Source organism: Pseudophryne corroboree, chromosome 5 (genome assembly GCF_028390025.1).
Source record: "Pseudophryne corroboree isolate aPseCor3 chromosome 5, aPseCor3.hap2, whole genome shotgun sequence".
Taxonomy (NCBI): Eukaryota; Metazoa; Chordata; class Amphibia; order Anura; family Myobatrachidae; genus Pseudophryne; species Pseudophryne corroboree.
The window spans coordinates 322,929,212-322,949,894 of NC_086448.1; the positions used below are offsets into that span (position 1 = coordinate 322,929,212).

Here is a 20,683-nt window from a genome sequence, read left to right on the forward strand (position 1 = left end):
CTATCAGTTGGAGTACCGCAAGGCTCAGTCTTAGGTCCTCTGCTTTTCTCAATCTATACCTCCTCTCTTGGTAAACTAAACTAATAAGCTCCTTCGGATTTCAGTATCATTTGTATGCTGATGATACTCAAATCTACCTATCCTCCCCAGATTTATCACCATCTGTATTGGCTCGTGTCACTGGATGCCTGTCTACCATTTCATCTTGGATGTCATCTCGCCACCTCAAACTCAACATTTTTAAAACAGAATTAATTACTTTCCCACCAGCTAAGAGTAGTTACCAACCTGATATCTCCTTAACTGTTGACAATGCAACCATCCACCCTACCCCACAAGCTCGCTGCCTAGGTGTCACCCTTGACTCTGAACTGTCCTTTGTTCCACACATTCAATCTGTCTCTAAATCATGTTACATGCACCTTAAAAACATATCCAAAATACGACCATATCTTACACAAGACACTGCAAAAACTTAATCCATGCACTCATCATCTCCCGCATTGATTATTGTAATAGTCTCCTGACTGGTCTTCCCAAACATAGGCTCTCACCACTTCAATCCATTTTAAATGCAGCTGCGGGGCTAATCTTCCTCGCCAGACGTTCTTCATCTGCTGATCCGCTCTGTCAGTCCCTCCATTGGTTACCGGTATTCTACCGTGTCAAATATAAAATACTTTTACTTACATACAAGGCTATTAACCAAACTGCACCATCATACATCTCTTCACTCATCTCAAAATATCTCCCTGCCAGGCCTCTCCGCTCTGCACAAGATCTGCGTCTCTCATCCACATGTATTACCTGTTCACACTCAAAATTACAGGACTTTACCTGGGCTTCACCCACTCTGTGGAATGCCCTCCCACACACAATAAGACTCTCCTCTAGTCTCCAAACCTTTAAACGTTCCCTGAGAACTCATCTCTTCAGACAAGCCTACCAAATTCCAGACCCACACACATAACCTTCAATGCTTCCCTATCCAGTTACATTCCCTCTGTACAGTCCACATAACCTCACATTTTGTCTTCCAACATTGCTGGGTGATCATATCATACAACCCACTAAGAACCTAGCAATCTTTGGGACCATTATGTAATAGGTGCCATCTATCCTTGTGTATCAATGCCTATTTCCCTATAGATTGTAAGCTTGCGAGCAGGGCCTTCCTACCTCTATGTCTGTCTGTCTTTGCCCTGTTTTGTTCTATAACTGTTCTAATTGTAAAGCGCAACGGAATATGCTGCGCTATATAAGAAACGGCTAATAAATAAATAAATAAATAAAATTGCTGCCTGCATGATGACTATGCACCTTGTGTGAATTCATCCTTAAGTTTATATTTATTGTGAGCACTGGACTGCCTGCATCTTCTGGATCCTACCTATATTTACAGACTCTGTTGTTTTTCATACCTTTATAGTATCCTCCATATCATTACGGACAGATATTCTCATTAAACAGATGTGATTAACAAAATATTATTATTAAAAATACGGATCTTCAATCACAGCACAATAGCATAGCTGCATACACTATGGCTCTCTGAAAACATGTACACCCCCGTACTATCCTGCTGTCTCTCCTGCCAGAGAACCAACAATGGAGTCATCAGCAGGAATCTTGATTAGCTGTTATGCACCGCACTCTCAGCCCGTTACCTACCTCTCCATTGTCTTTCCTAGTTATCCCTAAGGTCCGCAGGCTCTGCCTGTCAGGTCTCCCTGCATATGTCTCCACACCGGAACTCCCTCCAAAACTGCATGGGCGCCACCATATTGCACTCAGTCGCCTGTTCACTCTCAGCCAGTCAGAGTGCTGCTTTTGATCAGCTGACAACTGGAATACTGCAACCTCCATAAAAGGACTTTCTGAAGCTCTGGTGTGAATGGTACATTCAGATTCCGGATGGCATTTGATATGCCGGCTGTCGGGATCCCGATGCTCACCATACCGGCGCCGGGATCCCACCAGCCGGTACACAGACAACTATTCTTCCTTTTGGGGTGTCCAAGACACCCTTGGAGGGAGAATAAACGCACGCTACCGTGCCCGCAGCGTGGCGAGGGCAGTGAGCCCAAAAGGGGTTCTTTTGCACTCGCCCCACTGCCTGCATGCCGGTGGTCGGGATCCCGGCGCCGGTATGCTGGGCGCCGGGATCCCAAGCGCTGGCAAAACGTAGTAGACCCGTCAGATTCCTGTGCTGTCTGTAGTTGGATGACGTTACTTCATTTGAAGATGTACATGTGCAATTAAACAGCTGGAGTGCATCTAGTTGGACATGTAGGCTGCTACATCACAGGTACACTGGTCAGGAGTCTGGAGACATTTCACAACTGCCGAATCCCCCTCACTGAAGGCTCCTGCACTATCTGACTGTTGTATCTACTAGGCCCCTGGCTGCAAGCTGCATCTGTAGTTCTAGGCAATCTCTCTAATTAACAGAGCGTTACTAGAGGCAGAAAAACAAAACAACGAGAAAACGAAGCTCTAGTCTAAGTGAATCCAGAAACGTTCCTACCTACTGGGCTCCTGAGCAGAGAAGAAAGTGGCTGCACAAGAAAATGGTTTGTGTGACATTTTCTGTTCAGGAGTCCTGCTAGTAGAAACACTAGAGATGAGCGGGTTCGGTTTCTCTGAAACCGAACCCGCACGAACTTCATGTTTTTTTTACGGGTCCGAGCAGACTCGGATCCTCCCGCCTTGCTCGGTTAACCCGAGCGCGCCCGAACGTCATCATGACGCTGTCGGATTCTCGCGAGACTCGGATTCTATATAAGGAGCCGCGCGTCGCCGCCATTTTCACACGTGCATTGAGATTGATAGGGAGAGGACGTGGCTGGCGTCCTCTCCATTAGAAATTAGATTAGAAGAGAGAGAGAGATTGTGCAGAGTCAGACAGAGTTTACCACAGTGACCAGTGCAGTTGTTGTTAGTTAACTTTTATTTATTTTAATATAATATATCCGTTCTCTGCTATATCCGTTCTCTGCCTGAAAAAAAACGATACACAGCAGCAGCCAGTCACACAGTGTGACTCAGTCTGTGTGCACTCAGCTCAGCCCAGTGTGCTGCACATCAATGTATAAAAGGCAAAGCTTATAATAATTGTGGGGGAGACTGGGGAGCACTGCAGGTTGTTATAGCAGGAGCCCCCAGGAGTACATAATATTATATTAATTTAAAATTAAACAGTGCACACTTTTGCTGCAGGAGTGCCACTGCCAGTGTGACTAGTGGTGACCAGTGCCTGACCACCAGTATAGTAGTATATTGTTGTATGTATTGTATACTATCTCTTTATCAACCAGTCTATATTAGCAGCAGACACAGTACAGTGCGGTAGTTCACGGCTGTGGCTACCTCTGTGTCGGCAGTCGGAACTCGGCAGGCAGTCCGTCCATCCATAATTGTATTACAATATATACCACCTAACCGTGGTATTTTTTTTTCTTTCTTTATACCGTCGTCATAGTGTCATACTAGTTGTTACGAGTATACTACTATCTCTTTATCAACCAGTGTACAGTGCGGTAGTTCACGGCTGTGGCTACCTCTGTGTCGGCAGTCGGCAGGCAGTCCGTCCATCCATAATTGTATTATTATTATTATAATATATACCACCTAACCGTGGTTTTTTTTTCATTCTTTATACCGTCATAGTGTCATACTAGTTGTTACGAGTATACTACTATCTCTTTATCAACCAGTGTACAGTGCGGTAGTTCACGGCTGTGGCTACCTCTGTGTCGGCAGTCGGCAGGCAGTCCGTCCATCCATAATTGTATTATTATTATAATATATACCACCTAACCGTGGTTTTTTTTTCATTCTTTATACCGTCGTCATAGTGTCATACTAGTTGTTACGAGTATACTACTATCTCTTTATCAACCAGTGTACAGTGCGGTAGTTCACGGCTGTGGCTACCTCTGTGTCGGCAGTCGGCAGGCAGTCCGTCCATCCATAATTGTATTATTATTATAATATATACCACCTAACCGTGGTTTTTTTTTCATTCTTTATACCGTCGTCATAGTGTCATACTAGTTGTTACGAGTATACTACTATCTCTTTATCAACCAGTGTACAGTGCGGTAGTTCACGGCTGTGGCTACCTCTGTGTCGGCAGTCGGCAGGCAGTCTGTCCATCCATAATTGTATTATTATTATAATATATACCACCTAACTGTGGTATTTTTTTTTCTTTCTTTATACCGTCGTCATAGTGTCATACTAGTTGTTACGAGTATACTACTATCTCTTTATCAACCAGTGTACAGTGCGGTAGTTCACGGCTGTGGCTACCTCTGTGTCGGCAGTCGGCAGGCAGTCCGTCCATCCATAATTGTATTATTATTATAATATATACCACCTAACCGTGGTTTTTTTTTCATTCTTTATACCGTCGTCATAGTGTCATACTAGTTGTTACGAGTATACTACTATCTCTTTATCAACCAGTGTACAGTGCGGTAGTTCACGGCTGTGGCTACCTCTGTGTCGGCAGTCGGCAGGCAGTCCGTCCATCCATAATTGTATTATTATTATAATATATACCACCTAACTGTGGTATTTTTTTTTCTTTCTTTATACCGTCGTCATAGTGTCATACTAGTTGTTACGAGTATACTACTATCTCTTTATCAACCAGTGTACAGTGCGGTAGTTCACGGCTGTGGCTACCTCTGTGTCGGCAGTCGGCAGGCAGTCCGTCCATCCATAATTGTATTATTATTATAATATATACCACCTAACCGTGGTTTTTTTATACCACCTAACCGTGGCAGTCCGTCCATAATTGTATACTAGTATCCAATCCATCCATCTCCATTGTTTACCTGAGGTGCCTTTTAGTTCTGCCTATAAAATATGGAGAACAAAAAAGTTGAGGTTCCAAAATTAGGGAAAGATCAAGATCCACTTCCACCTCGTGCTGAAGCTGCTGCCACTAGTCATGGCCGAGACGATGAAATGCCAGCAACGTCGTCTGCCAAGGCCGATGCCCAATGTCATAGTACAGAGCATGTCAAATCCAAAACACCAAATATCAGAAAAAAAAGGACTCCAAAACCTAAAATAAAATTGTCGGAGGAGAAGCGTAAACTTGCCAATATGCCATTTACCACACGGAGTGGCAAGGAACGGCTGAGGCCCTGGCCTATGTTCATGGCTAGTGGTTCAGCTTCACATGAGGATGGAAGCACTCAGCCTCTCGCTAGAAAACTGAAAAGACTCAAGCTGGCAAAAGCACCGCAAAGAACTGTGCGTTCTTTGAAATCCCAAATCCACAAGGAGAGTCCAATTGTGTCGTTTGCGATGCCTGACCTTCCCAACACTGGACGTGAAGAGCATGCGCCTTCCACTATTTGCATGCCCCCTGCAAGTGCTGGAAGGAGCACCCGCAGTCCAGTTCCTGATAGTCAGATTGAAGATGTCAGTGTTGAAGTACACCAGGATGAGGAGGATATGGGTGTTGCTGGCGCTGGGGAGGAAATTGACCAGGAGGATTCTGATGGTGAGGTGGTTTGTTTAAGTCAGGCACCCGGGGAGACACCTGTTGTCCGTGGGAGGAATATGGCCGTTGACATGCCAGGTGAAAATACCAAAAAAATCAGCTCTTCGGTGTGGAGGTATTTCACCAGAAATGCGGACAACAGGTGTCAAGCCGTGTGTTCCCTTTGTCAAGCTGTAATAAGTAGGGGTAAGGACGTTAACCACCTCGGAACATCCTCCCTTATACGTCACCTGCAGCGCATTCATAATAAGTCAGTGACAAGTTCAAAAACTTTGGGTGACAGCGGAAGCAGTCCACTGACCAGTAAATCCCTTCCTCTTGTAACCAAGCTCACGCAAACCACCCCACCAACTCCCTCAGTGTCAATTTCCTCCTTCCCCAGGAATGCCAATAGTCCTGCAGGCCATGTCACTGGCAAGTCTGACGAGTCCTCTCCTGCCTGTGATTCCTCCGATGCATCCTTGCGTGTAACGCCTACTGCTGCTGGCGCTGCTGTTGTTGCCGCTGGGAGTCGATGGTCATCCCAGAGGGGAAGTCGTAAGCCCACTTGTACTACTTCCAGTAAGCAATTGACTGTTCAACAGTCCTTTGCGAGGAAGATGAAATATCACAGCAGTCATCCTACTGCAAAGCGGATAACTGAGTCCTTGACAACTATGTTGGTGTTAGACGTGCGTCCGGTATCCGCCGTTAGTTCACAGGGAACTAGACAATTTATTGAGGCAGTGTGCCCCCGTTACCAAATACCATCTAGGTTCCACTTCTCTAGGCAGGCGATACCGAGAATGTACACGGACGTCAGAAAAAGACTCACCAGTGTCCTAAAAAATGCAGTTGTACCCAACGTCCACTTAACCACGGACATGTGGACAAGTGGAGCAGGGCAGGGTCAGGACTATATGACTGTGACAGCCCACTGGGTAGATGTATGGACTCCCGCCGCAAGAACAGCAGCGGCGGCACCAGTAGCAGCATCTCGCAAACGCCAACTCTTTCCTAGGCAGGCTACGCTTTGTATCACCGCTTTCCAGAATACGCACACAGCTGAAAACCTCTTACGGCAACTGAGGAAGATCATCGCGGAATGGCTTACCCCAATTGGACTCTCCTGTGGATTTGTGGCATCGGACAACGCCAGCAATATTGTGTGTGCATTAAATATGGGCAAATTCCAGCACGTCCCATGTTTTGCACATACCTTGAATTTGGTGGTGCAGAATTTTTTAAAAAACGACAGGGGCGTGCAAGAGATGCTGTCGGTGGCCAGAAAAATTGCGGGACACTTTCGGCGTACAGGCACCACGTACAGAAGACTGGAGCACCACCAAAAACTACTGAACCTGCCCTGCCATCATCTGAAGCAAGAAGTGGTAACGAGGTGGAATTCAACCCTCTATATGCTTCAGAGGTTGGAGGAGCAGCAAAAGGCCATTCAAGCCTATACAATTGAGCACGATATAGGAGATGGAATGCACCTGTCTCAAGTGCAGTGGAGAATGATTTCAACGTTGTGCAAGGTTCTGATGCCCTTTGAACTTGCCACACGTGAAGTCAGTTCAGACACTGCCAGCCTGAGTCAGGTCATTCCCCTCATCAGGCTTTTGCAGAAGAAGCTGGAGGCATTGAAGAAGGAGCTAACACGGAGCGATTCCGCTAGGCATGTGGGACTTGTGGATGCAGCCCTTAATTCGCTTAACAAGGATTCACGGGTGGTCAATCTGTTGAAATCAGAGCACTACATTTTGGCCACCGTGCTCGATCCTAGATTTAAAGCCTACCTTGGATCTCTCTTTCCGGCAGACACAGGTCTGCTGGGGTTGAAAGACCTGCTGGTGACAAAATTGTCAAGTCAAGCGGAACGCGACCTGTCAACATCTCCTCCTTCACATTCTCCCGCAACTGGGGGTGCGAGGAAAAGGCTCCGAATTCCGAGCCCACCCGCTGGCGGTGATGCAGGGCAGTCTGGAGCGACTGCTGATGCTGACATCTGGTCCGGACTGAAGGACCTGACAACGATTACGGACATGTCGTCTACTGTCACTGCATATGATTCTCTCAACATTGATAGAATGGTGGAGGATTATATGAGTGACCGCATCCAAGTAGGCACGTCACACAGTCCGTACTTATACTGGCAGGAAAAAGAGGCAATTTGGAGGCCCTTGCACAAACTGGCTTTATTCTACCTAAGTTGCCCTCCCACAAGTGTGTACTCCGAAAGAGTGTTTAGTGCCGCCGCTCACCTTGTCAGCAATCGGCGTACGAGGTTACATCCAGAAAATGTGGAGAAGATGATGTTCATTAAAATGAATTATAATCAATTCCTCCGCGGAGACATTGACCAGCAGCAATTGCCTCCACAAAGTACACAGGGAGCTGAGATGGTGGATTCCAGTGGGGACGAATTGATAATCTGTGAGGAGGGGGATGTACACGGTGATATATCGGAGGGTGAAGATGAGGTGGACATCTTGCCTCTGTAGAGCCAGTTTGTGCAAGGAGAGATTAATTGCTTCTTTTTTGGGGGGGGTCCAAACCAACCCGTCATATCAGTCACAGTCGTGTGGCAGACCCTGTCACTGAAATGATGGGTTGGTTAAAGTGTGCATGTCCTGTTTTGTTTATACAACATAAGGGTGGGTGGGAGGGCCCAAGGATAATTCCATCTTGCACCTCTTTTTTCTTTTCTTTTTCTTTGCATCATGTGCTGATTGGGGAGGGTTTTTTGGAAGGGACATCCTGCGTGACACTGCAGTGCCACTCCTAGATGGGCCCGGTGTTTGTGTCGGCCACTAGGGTCGCTTATCTTTCTCACACAGTCAGCTACCTCATTGCGCCTCTTTTTTTCTTTGCGTCATGTGCTGTTTGGGGAGGGTTTTTTGGAAGGGACATCCTGCGTGACACTGCAGTGCCACTCCTAGATGGGCCCGGTGTTTGTGTCGGCCACTAGGGTCGCTTATCTTACTCACACAGCGACCTCGGTGCAAATTTTAGGACTAAAAATAATATTGTGAGGTGTGATGTGTTCAGAATAGGCTGAAAATGAGTGTAAATTATGTTTTTTGAGGTTAATAATACTTTGGGATCAAAATTACCCCCAAATTCTATGATTTAAGCTGTTTTTTAGGGTTTTTTGAAAAAAACACCCGAATCCAAAACACACCCGAATCCGACAAAAAAAATTCGGAACCGAACCCAAAACCAAAACACAAAACCCGAAAAATTTCAGGCGCTCATCTCTAAGAAACACTGGGGATTTACTGTCGAAGATAGAAGCTTTCACCCTGTGATTTACTGTTGGGAATGCATTAATGTCCTGAGGACATAGATATGTCAGTCATAGTCAAACAGTCTCTCTCACTGCAGGTGGCAGAGTATTCTAATAGGCTGTCAAAAAGGCATATTAATATGGTTTTATACTGACTGAGGCACAGTCTTTGTTAAAAATCTATTATTGACATTCGTAATGACCGTTTGGATCTGCACCCCTAATTTCATGTACTCTATTAGTGTTGATGCTCACTGATTTTATTTGTGAGCGTCATGCCAAGTTGCTGGGAAAATATGGCAGTAATTTGATTGGCTAGGATTGTCATGATATGAATGCATGGCAATTAGAGTAAAATCATACACATACAGATAAAAAGATATAGCCACACCCACTTTTCCTGGAACACTGCCTATCCCTCAGTCTTCAGTAATCCCCACTTCTCCAGCAATAAAGATTTCCGCAATAAAAAAAAAACCTCTGCAAATATCTCATTATGAGACCCTGCTAAAAAAATAATAAAATAAAAAAATATATAAAATAACCCAGCATAAGGTGTATTGTCAATTAAAAGAGGCAGATGGGGTAGTGGGTAATTACTAATTATAATTACCCTGAAATTTCAGTTTGACATCACAAATCTACATGTATGCACCTAAGGACAATTTTCACAACAGAGCTGCACAGAAAGAATTTTACATCATGCTGTAGAATCAGAACAGACTTGGCTCTAGTGGGGGGGAAATCATGGGTTAGATTACATCTGTCCAAACAAAGGATTCTAGACGTATAATCAGTGTGGATCTGTGACTGCTTCAAGTGAGAATTTATCATCCATCTGGATTAATCATCTGGCCTGAGAGACACACGAACAGCAGCTGTCAAAATTCTGCACACGTAAATTACATCTGAATGTCATCCTTTCCCTGACATAACACAGCCACGTCTCCAAGGTCCACATACAGCTATGTTCTTCAGTACTAAATAACAATCTGGCTTTCTGCACGGTACCATGAGAAATACTAAAATTAAATAAAAACTGCAAATAGGAAGATCCTCATCCATCTAATCTGTTTTGTACCAAAATGTTCTATTCTGTTACTTCTCCTGCATTTTATTGGATGTTCCTTTTGGTGACAGTGTATCCTATGGCTCCTCATATGCAAAGACACTGCTAAATACAGCGTACATTAGAAATTAATCTCAAAATTATAGATACACATCTGATCTCTGCACATGACATGCTAGAGGGACACAGTAACAGGGTTTTTTACAAATTAAAAACAAGACAGTTGTGTGAGAACCTGCATGTCTGCAATAGCAGATTGCGAAGGTAAACACAGGCCATCATTCCTACCACCTGAAGCAGTATCCATTTTAGTCAACAGATCACATTAACAGGCTAAAATGAAGTTACATCCATAGTCCACCCAGCATCTGAGGTAAATGCAAAGACAGTACAGTCCTTTTACTGATCTACTGTATTGGAACTCTGCGGACATCATCTGGCCTTGGACAGATGTAGTACATGTTAAAAAAAAATAATACAAAATTATATATATATACATACACACATATACACTGCTCAAAAAAATAAAGGGAACACTTAAACAACACAATGTAACTCCAAGTCAATCACACTTCTGTGAAATCAAACTGTCCACTTAGGAAGCAACACTGATTGACAATCAATTTCACATGCTGTTGTGCAAATGGAATAGACAACAGGTGGAAATTATAGGCAATTAGCAAGACACCCCCAATAAAGGAGTTGTTCTGCAGGTGGTGACCACAGACCACTTCTCAGCTCCTATGCTTTCTGGCTGATGTTTTGGTCACTTTTGAAAGCTGGCGGTGGTTTCACTCTAGTGGTAGCATGAGACGGAGTCTACAACCCACACAAGTGGCTCAGGTAGTGCAGCTCATCCAGGATGGCACAGCGTAGTGTCCAGAGCATGGAGGCGCTACCAGGAGACAGGCCAGTACATCAGGAGACGTGGAGGAGGCTGTAGGAGGGCAACAACCCAGCAGCAGGACCGCTACCTCCGCCTTTGTGCAAGGAGGAATAGGAGGAGCACTGCCAGAGCCCTGCAAAATAACCTCCAGCAAGCCACAAATGTGCATGTGTCTACTCAAACGATCAGAAACAGACTCCATGAGGGTGGAATGAGGGCCTGACGTCCACAGGTGGGGGTTGTGCTTACAGCCAACACCGTGCAGGATGTTTGGCATTTGCCAGAGAACACCAAGATTGGCAAATTCGCCACTGGCACCCTGTGCTCTTCACAGATGAAAGAAGGTTCTCACTGAGCACATGTGACAGACGTGACAGAGTCTGTAGATGCCAAGGAGAACGTTCTGCTGCCTGCAACATCCTCCAGCATGACCGGTTTGGCAGTGAGTCAGTAATGGTGTGGGGTGGCATTTCTTTGGGGGGGCCATACACGCCCTCCCTGTGCTCGCCAGAGGTAGCCTGACTGCCATTAGGTACAGAGAAGAGATCCTCAGACCCCTTGTGAGACCATATGCTGGTGCGGTTGGACCTGGTTTCCTCCTAATGCAAGACAATGCTAGACCTCATGTGGCTGGAGTGTGTCAGCAGTTCCTGCAAGACGAAGGCATTGATGCTATGGATTGGCCTGCCCATTCCCCAGTCTCGCTCCATCCACCATCGCACTACAGACTGTCCAGGAGTTGGCGGATGCTTTACTCCAGGTCTGGGAGGAAATCCCTCAGGAGACCATTCGCCACCTCATCAGGAGCATGCCTAGGCGTTGTAGAGAAGTCATACAGGCATGTGGAGGCCACACACACTACTGGGCCTCATTTTTACTTGTTTTAAGGACATTACATCAAAGTTGGATCAGCCTGTAGCGTGTTTTTCCACTTTACTGTTGAGTGTGACTCCAAAATCCAGACCTCCATGGGTTAATAAATTTGATTTCCATTGATAATTTTTGTGTGATTTTGTTGTCAGCACATTCAACTATGTAAAGAACAAAGTATTTAATAAGAATATTTAATTAATTCAGATCTAGGATGTGCTATTTTAGTGTTCCCTTTATTTTTTTGAGCAGTGTGTGTATATATATATATATATATATATATATATACACACACACACACATATACACCCACACACATGTATATACTGTATAAAACAATAGAAATTACAATCCACCAATGTGCAGTGTACATTTAAAGGTGGATCTGTCTGTACCATGTATAAAAGTATGAAACAGCTTATCTCCAGTCTTTTACTGGTCCCCACGTGTTTCTCATTTTCGAAGGGTTATCTTTTAGAGCGAAAATCTTTCCAATCTGAAAAATAGGAATTGACAAAAGCACCTCCTAGTTCAATAATATATGACCACCACCAGTGTATATTGTAGAAAAATAAAAGTGGACCCGTACCAGATAGGCACATATAAAACAGCTTATTTCAAGTCCTGTAATTATCCACACAAAGGCCTTACCCGCATGAATTTAAAAAAAAAAAAAAAAGTCATACAGATCCAGAGTACAGTTAACCCTGATGAAGTATACAGATGTCCCCACAGTGCCAGGTATACAGATGTCCCCACAGTGCCAGGTATACAGATGTCCCACAGTGGCAGGTATACAAATGCCCCTCACAGTGCCAGGTATACAAATGCCCCTCACAGTGCCAGGTATACAAATGCCCCTCACAGTGCCAGGTATACAGATGCCCCCACAGTGCCAGGTATACAAATGCCCCTCACAGTGCCAGGTATACAAATGCCCCTCACAGTGCCAGGTATACAGATGCCCCCACAGTGCCAGGTATACAAATGCCCCTCACAGTGCCAGGTATACAAATGCCCCTCACAGTGCCAGGTATACAGATGTCCCCACAGTGCGAGGTATACAAATGCCCCCCACAGTGCCAGGTATACAGATGTCCCCACAGTGCCAGGTATACAGATGTCCCCACAGTGCCAGGTATACAGATGTCCCACAGTGGCAGGTATACAAATGCCCCTCACAGTGCCAGGTATACAAATGCCCCTCACAGTGCCAGGTATACAAATGCCCCTCCCAGTGCCAGGTATACAGATGCCCCCACAGTGCCAGGTATACAAATGCCCCTCACAGTGCCAGGTATGCAAATGCCCCTCACAGTGCCAGGTATACAGATGCCCCTCACAGTGCCAGGTATATAGATGCCCCCACAGTGCCAGGTATACAGATGCCCCCACAGTGCCAGGTATACAGATGCCCCCACAGTGCCAGGTATACAGATGTCCCCACAGTGCCAGGTATACAGATGCCTCTCACAGTGCCAGGTATACAGATGCCCCTCACAGTGCCAGGTATACAAATGCCCCTCACAGTGCCAGGTATTCAAATGCCCCTCACAGTGCCAGGTATACAAATGCCCCTCACAGTGCCAGGTATACAAATGCCCCTCACAGTGCCAGGTATACAGATGCCCCTCACAGTGCCAGGTATACAGATGCCCTTCACAGTGCCAGGTATACAGATGTCCCCACAGTGCCAGGTATACAGATGCCCCCACAGTGCCAGGTATACAGATGCCCCCACAGTGCCAGGTTTACAAATGCCCCTCACAGTGCCAGGTATACAGATGCCCCCACAGTGCCAGGTATACAGATGCCCCTCATAGTGCCAGGTATACAGATGCCCCCCACAGTGCCAGGTATACAGATGCCCCCCACAGTGCCAGGTATACAGACACCCCCCACAGTGCCAGGTATACAGATGCCGTGCCCTGCCCTCCCCCTCCCCTCCATGCTGCTTACCGTGCTGCTTTCGGCGGGACACGGAGGAGAGCGCAGCTATGTCGGGCGGTGGCGGCTTGTAGGACTTGAAACCAGCCACCGGTTCGAGAGCCAATCAGAGCTCGCGGACCGGCAGCCGCGGCTTCTGATTGGCTGCCGGTCCGCGAGCTCTGATTGGCTCACGAACCGGCGGCTGGTTTCAAGTCATACACGCCGCCGCTCCCACCCGACAGCCGCGCTCTCCTCCCTGTTCTGACAGCTGAGACACGCTGCCGCCGGACTGAGCGGCAGCGTGTCTCACTGACACAAGCTGGTGGGCCGGACCAAACGGCTTCGCGGGCCTTAAACGGCCCGCGGGCCGGAGGTTCCCCACCCCTGCCTTACAATACATATATATATATATATCTATATATATCTATATATATCTATATATATCTATATCTATATATCTATATCTATATATATATATATATATATATATATATATCTCTATCTATCTATCTATATATATATATATATATATATATATATATATAGTACAGTAGGTAGTTTGCAATATATCACCACACTAGAAATAAAGTCATGTCTACATCTACTGTGCTTGCCATTTTTTGTCAAACTATGATATATGAAGATTGTTAGTATTCACAGGCGTGCGCAGAGACTGACTGGCGGGTGCCGCTCCGGACTCCCCCCCCCTCCACGGCATTATAGTGTTCTCTCACCTCCCCTGTCCTGGATATAAACTGCTCACCTGGGCGGCCCAGGTGAGCGGACCAGGTGAGCAGTCTATATCCAGGACAGGGGAGGTGAGAGAACACTATAATGCCGTGGAGGGGGGGAAGTCCGGAGCGGCACCCGCCAGTCAGTCTCTGCGCACGCCTGTGTTAGTATTCATTACGGTTTCACTTAAAATTCAATATTTATCATGTTAGCCTGTGTCCCGCCAAGTTTCACCAGAAGGACAGTTATAAACTCATCCATACACACTGACAAGACTACTTAGGCTATTGACTTCAGAGACCAGATGTAGAATGTTAAGCAGCAAGACAGCACCCTAGAGAGAAACACATTAAGCAGTCTGACCAATGCGGGTTTCCAGTACTATAATCAATAGATACTATGAATAATTCATTGCAGAAAGTGAAATTTGTGTCCAAGGCATTTCACATTTTCCATTGATCATTATTAGAAAAGCAGTCTTACATCACACTCATTTTGTGAGTAACATCCAGTCAAAACACGAAAAACACAGCAGTGACAGAACAGACTAATTATTTTCCACAACAGGAAGCTATCACTGGAGGTCATTTATATGCACCACTTTCGTTTCTCCATTACATTACTCATGGCCTATTTTCTTATATGCTGTGATCAACGAGTTGTAAATGTAGAATTCTAATGTTTTTCTACAACAATAAAAATAGGGCACACGTTTTAATGGAGTTATCAATATGCTAGCAGCAAACAAACCCCACAAAAAAACATATGGTAATGTAGCTCATCTATACAGGCATTATACCATGGGTAAAACAAGTGTACTGGTACTCTATGTAACCCTATCTTAACCTCCAATCCCTGAGATTGTATGGTTACTATGTAATAAGTTAGGCGTGCCTCCACCCAAGCGTTGGTAAAATCCCTGGCTTGCTTGGGAAAGCCCTAAAAGAGTAAGTAATGTTACCCTTTGTGAATAGTACCTATAACACTAACCTTTACACACTTTGTGATGTTTTTCAGAACCGTCGGAGACCTCTGGACTGGAACTACGATACTTAGGTAAGTATTTTTTATTATACCACAGAATATCACATTTTTATATTTCAGGTAGGGGTAAATCCTAGACAGTGTACATTGTTTATCAATACATAATAATTAAGCAGACAACGATATTGTAATATAATATAAGCTACACTTTCCCTCTATACAATATTAAATGCATGCATCTACAAAAAATAGAAACCGGTTTGATGAACAAAAAAATATAACCTCAATAATGGTCCCTAGCGCTTTCTCTATAGGGCTAGTAATATAGTAGGACTAGTCACTGCGACCTATATCACGTCTCTATTTATGTTTTTATTTTTTTCTTGAGAGATGAATAACACGTTGGTGCACTGTTGGGGCCCTTGAAGTAGATAGATACTATCCTTTTAACTTATTCTCACAAATAGTCACAGAAGTCTGAGTATCTCTCACTGGGGACTCTTATATCCTTTCTTTCACTCCTATAGTAGCCACCGTCAAGCTTAAAGAGTTTATTACATAAAATTCCAATGTAGGTAGTACGAAGTGAAGTATCACTTTATCCACTTATTGGTGGCAGCGTTTGATACCCTTATGAATGTCGGCTCCTGCACAGTGCCACACTTAATCTGAATTAACCCAGTAAGGGGAAGTGACATAAAATAGCCTGCTATCCAACTGATATATCCACTAGTGTTGGGTAGGTCGGTTCTCAACTGGGTGAGGTCTACCAGTCACTGATGAAAGGTACAGTATAATTCCCTTATAGCTAACTTATGATAGGTGGTGGGCCCAACTACCAGCTATACTGTGGCTTTTGAAGTCACTATACTCTGGCTGCCTTTGGATGAAAGACTTGACTCTTCCTCTGTGAAGGACTGGCTGTTAAATGCAGAGTGTCACTCCCTGTTAGAGGTGGATACCTCCATAGGCCCAGCTCCTCCCTCTGGGCAGCCTTTTGTTAATGGTCAGGGTCGGCTGCATACATAACATGAGAGCCGGGAAGTATCTGTCTTCCGCAGCAGCGGTGTCACAGCAATTACTGGGAATTGTCTCTCTCCCTCAGTTCTGCATATTGGGCCAGCTTGAACTGCTCTCTATTACGGGGGTTAACTCCTCTATCCCTCTAGTGTAATGTGTATGTGCTTGTCGCTCACGGTTTTATTCCCATATCATGTCTTCACTGTGGCAGACACTGAAGACCAGGGAGGTGGTTCTTTAGTCTGGAGACCACTCCCCCGGGTGGCTCCTCCGACTGCTGCTCTGTCCGTGCACTAGGGGATGCAAGCCGGGAGGCGGTGTCGCATCAGGTCTCCTCCTACTGGGCGGCCCCGGGTAGCGCTACTGCCGCTTCAGTGCTGTGGGGAGATGAGCGGTCGCACCCTCCGTCACGGATCTCCCGGCGCGGTGCTGCCCTGGAGACCGCTGCTGTACCCGATGGCTGGCCGCTCCCAACAGCCATGGAGGTAAGGTATCTCTCTCCCCTGGCTCTGAGATCGCGGTTTTCGTCTCCTCCCGCTTCTTCAGCTTACGATCACCGTCGTCACTCTCTTCCTTGTTGCGGGTCCACTCTCCTATTGTTGGTTGGTTTCTCGCGCTCCCAACGGTCCTTTTCTCTTCAGTCCCCGGGGCACCTCGTGCCATGCAGCTGGAAGCTTCTCTACAGCTTACGCTCCCCCAGTGCCACCAGGCACCAGATACCCATACACAGCATATCAATGACAACAATACTAGTCTATAATATAATAGTTTTATCATACAAATATATACAAGGGTGCCTGTGGTTAGCTGTACTTTCTTGGCCCATATATACACAGAGGGCTACATCTACAACTAGCAAAATTATTTTACATGCACATCAATGCAGATCAATCAATGGTAAATTGACCCAAAAATGTATGGCCCACATTAGGTAAATATATAAACCTGAAAATGTGCATAATGGGAACAGTAGAAACATCACATTAAAAGTTCAACCTACTGTTAACATTTTAAGGGCCAAATTCACTAAGGATTGCAAAGCTGTTTGCATGGATCCTAGTACGGCGGCCGCCCACGCTCTCGTCCCTCCATGCAATCGCCTCTGCCTGTCAATCAGACAGAAGTGTTTGCATTCCTGCGCTGAGATCACAGTACCCGTTCTGCACATGAGACCATCGGGGTAAATGCAGTAAGGATTGCCCTTACTGAATCACCCCCTAAGACTACTACTTTACAACAATGGCTAATTAAGTCATGAATAATGTTTTCCCATAGGCTAACTACATTTAGCAAAGAACACCCTTAATCCATCCAATTTTTTTCTTCGTTCAATACAAACTGCACCCCCACAAATTCAAAAAAACCCGTTCTTTCTTGAAACAATGAGCAAACTTTAAAAAAGTAAGCATGTGATGTAATAACGAATAGAGTACTTTCACCACTTTCAATAAATACACATTTAAACACTGAGTGATCATTTTATTAGGAACATCTTTTACACATGCGTGTTAATGAAGATTTTATCATGTGATAGCTACTAATGCATAAAAGTATGCAGATATGGTCAAGAAGTTCATGCTCTATATTGTATAGAACACATTGATCACACCCCCTTTAATCTGCTTCTATCTATTTTAAGGAGGCATGTCCACACCTTCTTACATTCCCACACCTCCTTACATTAGGCCACATCCCCAGTACCTAGGACTTACACCTCATTCCACAGCACTGAGATTAAGCATCAGAATTGCCAGATGATGGCTGTGGTATTTTTAAAAAATCCTATAGTTTTTAGGCAACAATAGCATCTAGAAATACACAGAATAGTGAACAATACAAAAATAATCATTATGGTAGACTTACCATTGATAATAAGACTTTTCTTACCGGTAAATCTATTTCTCGTAGTCCGTAGTGGATGCTGGGGACTCTGTAAGGACCATGGGGAATAGCGGGCTCCGCAGGAGACTGGGCACTCTAAAGAAAGATTTAGTACTATCTGGTGTGCACTGGCTCCTCCCTCTATGCCCCTCCCCCAGACCTCAGCTAAGGAAACTGTGCCCGGAAGAGCAGACATTATAAGGAAAGGATTTTGGAATCTCGGGTAAGACTCATACCAGCCACACCAATCACACCGTATAACTTGTGATACACTTATCCAGTCAACAGTATGAACAACAACAGGGCATCAACAATGGATGCCAACATAACATAACCCATTATTAAGCAATAACTATGTACACGTATTGCAGACAATCCGCACTTGGGACGGGCGCCCAGCATCCACTACGGACTACGAGAAATAGATTTACCGGTAAGTAAAATCTTATTTTCTCTGACGTCCTAGTGGATGCTGGGGACTCCGTAAGGACCATGGGGATTATACCAAAGCTCCCAAACGGGCGGGAGAGTGCGGATGACTCTGCAGCACCGAATGGGCAAACACAAGATCCTCCTCAGCCAGGGTATCAAACTTGTAGAATTTCGCAAATGTGTTTGAACCCGACCAAGTAGCAGCTCGGCAAAGCTGTAATGCCGAGACCCCTCGGGCAGCCGCCCAAGAAGAGCCCACCTTCCTTGTGGAATGGGCATTCACTGATTTTGGATGCGGCAATCCAGCCGCAGAATGAGCCTGCTGAATCGTGTTACAGATCCAGCGGGCAACGGTTTGCTTTGAAGCAGGAGCACCCAACTTGTTGGGGGCATATAGGATAAACAACGAGTCAGTCGCGTTCGGGCTACATAAATCTTCAAAGCCCTGACTACATCTAGTAACCTGGAATCCTCCAAGTCACGAGTAGCCGCAGGCACTACAACAGGTTGGTTCAAATGAAAAGATGACACCACCTTTGGCAGAAATTGGGGACGAGTCCGCAATTCTGCCCTGTACATATGAAAAACCAGATAGGGGCTTTTACATGACAAAGCCGCCAATTCTGACACACGCCTAGCCGAAGCTAATGCCAATAGCATGACCACCTTCCACGTGAGATACTTTAGCTCCACGGTCTTAAGTGGTTCAAATCAGTGGGATTTTAGGAAACCCAACACCACGTTGAGATCCCAAGGTGCCACTGGTGGCACAAAAGGGGGCTGAATATGTAGCACTCCCTTAACAAACGTCTGAACTTCAGGAAGAGACGCCAGTTCCTTTTGAAAGAAAATGGATAGGGCCGAAATCTGGACCTTTATGGATCCCAACTTCAACCCCATAGTCACTCCAGACTGTAGAAAGTGCAGAAATCTGCCCAGTTGGAATTCCTCTGTAGGGGCCTTCATGGCCTCACACCAAGCAACATATTTTCGCCATATGCGGTGATAATGCTTTGCTGTCACGTCCTTCCTAGCCTTTATCAGCGTAGGAATAACTTCCTCCGGAATGCCTTTTTCCGCTAGGATCCGGCGTTCAACCGCCATGCCGTCAAACGCAGCCGCGGTAAGTCTTGGAACAGGCAGGGCCCCTGTTGCAACAGGTCCTGTCTGAGAGGCAGAGGCCATGGGTCCTCTGCGAGCATTTCTTGCAATTCCGGGTACCAAGGCCTTCTTGGCCAATCCGGAACAATGAGTATTGTTCTCACTCCTCTTCTTCTTACGATTCTCAGTACCTTGGGTATGAGAGGAAGAGGAGGGAACACATAGACCGACCGGAACACCCACGGTGTTACCAGGGCGTCCACAGCTATCGCTGAGGGTCTCTTGACCTGGCGCAATACCGTTGCAGCTTTTTGTTGAGACGGGATGCCATCATGTCTACCTGTGGCAGTTCCCATCGATTTGTAATCTGAATGAAGACTTCGTGATGAAGTCCCCACTCTCCCGGGTGAAGGTCGTGCCTCCTGAGGAAGTCTGCTTCCCAGTTGTCCACCCCCGGAATGAACACTGCTGACAGTGCTTGTACGTGATTCTCCGCCCACCGAAGAATCCTGGTGGCCTCCGCCATCGCGACTCTGCTTCTTGTGCCGTCTGGCGGTTTACATGAGCCACCGCGGTGATGTTGTCTGACTGAATCAGCACCGGTTGGTTGCGAAGCAGGGGCTCCGCTTGACTCAGGGCGTTGAATATGGCCCTTAGTTCCAGTATATTTATGTGCAGACAAGTTTCCTGACTTGACCACAACCCTTGGAAGTTTCTTCCCTGAGTGACTGCCCCCCACCCTCGGAGGCTCGCATCCGTGGTCACCAGGACCCAGTCCTGTATGCCGAATCTGCGGCCCTCGAGAAGGTGAGCACTCTGTAGCCACCACAGAAGAGACACCCTGGCCCTGGGGGACAGGGTGATCAGCCGATGCATCTGAAGATGCGATCCGGACCATTTGTCCAACAGATCCCATTGAAAGATCCTCGCATGGAACCTGCCAAAGGGAATGGCTTCGTACGATGCCACCATCTTTCCCAGGACTCG

At 45.9% G+C, this 20,683-nt stretch overlaps 1 protein-coding gene and 1 long non-coding RNA gene across 5 annotated transcripts in view; one reads left to right on the forward strand and one right to left on the reverse strand.

Annotated features, from left to right (window-relative positions):
* Positions 1-20,683, reverse strand: part of ELMO1 (engulfment and cell motility 1) — a 910,002-nt gene that overhangs the window by 511,527 nt on the left and 377,792 nt on the right. The window lies entirely within an intron of this gene.
* The window catches only part of LOC134929025 (uncharacterized), a 68,215-nt gene that overhangs the window by 20,330 nt on the left and 27,202 nt on the right, over positions 1-20,683 (forward strand). The window contains exon 2 of the long non-coding RNA XR_010178220.1: positions 15,296-15,334. This is a non-coding gene — a long non-coding RNA (uncharacterized LOC134929025). The remainder of the gene's footprint in view (positions 1-15,295; positions 15,335-20,683) is intronic.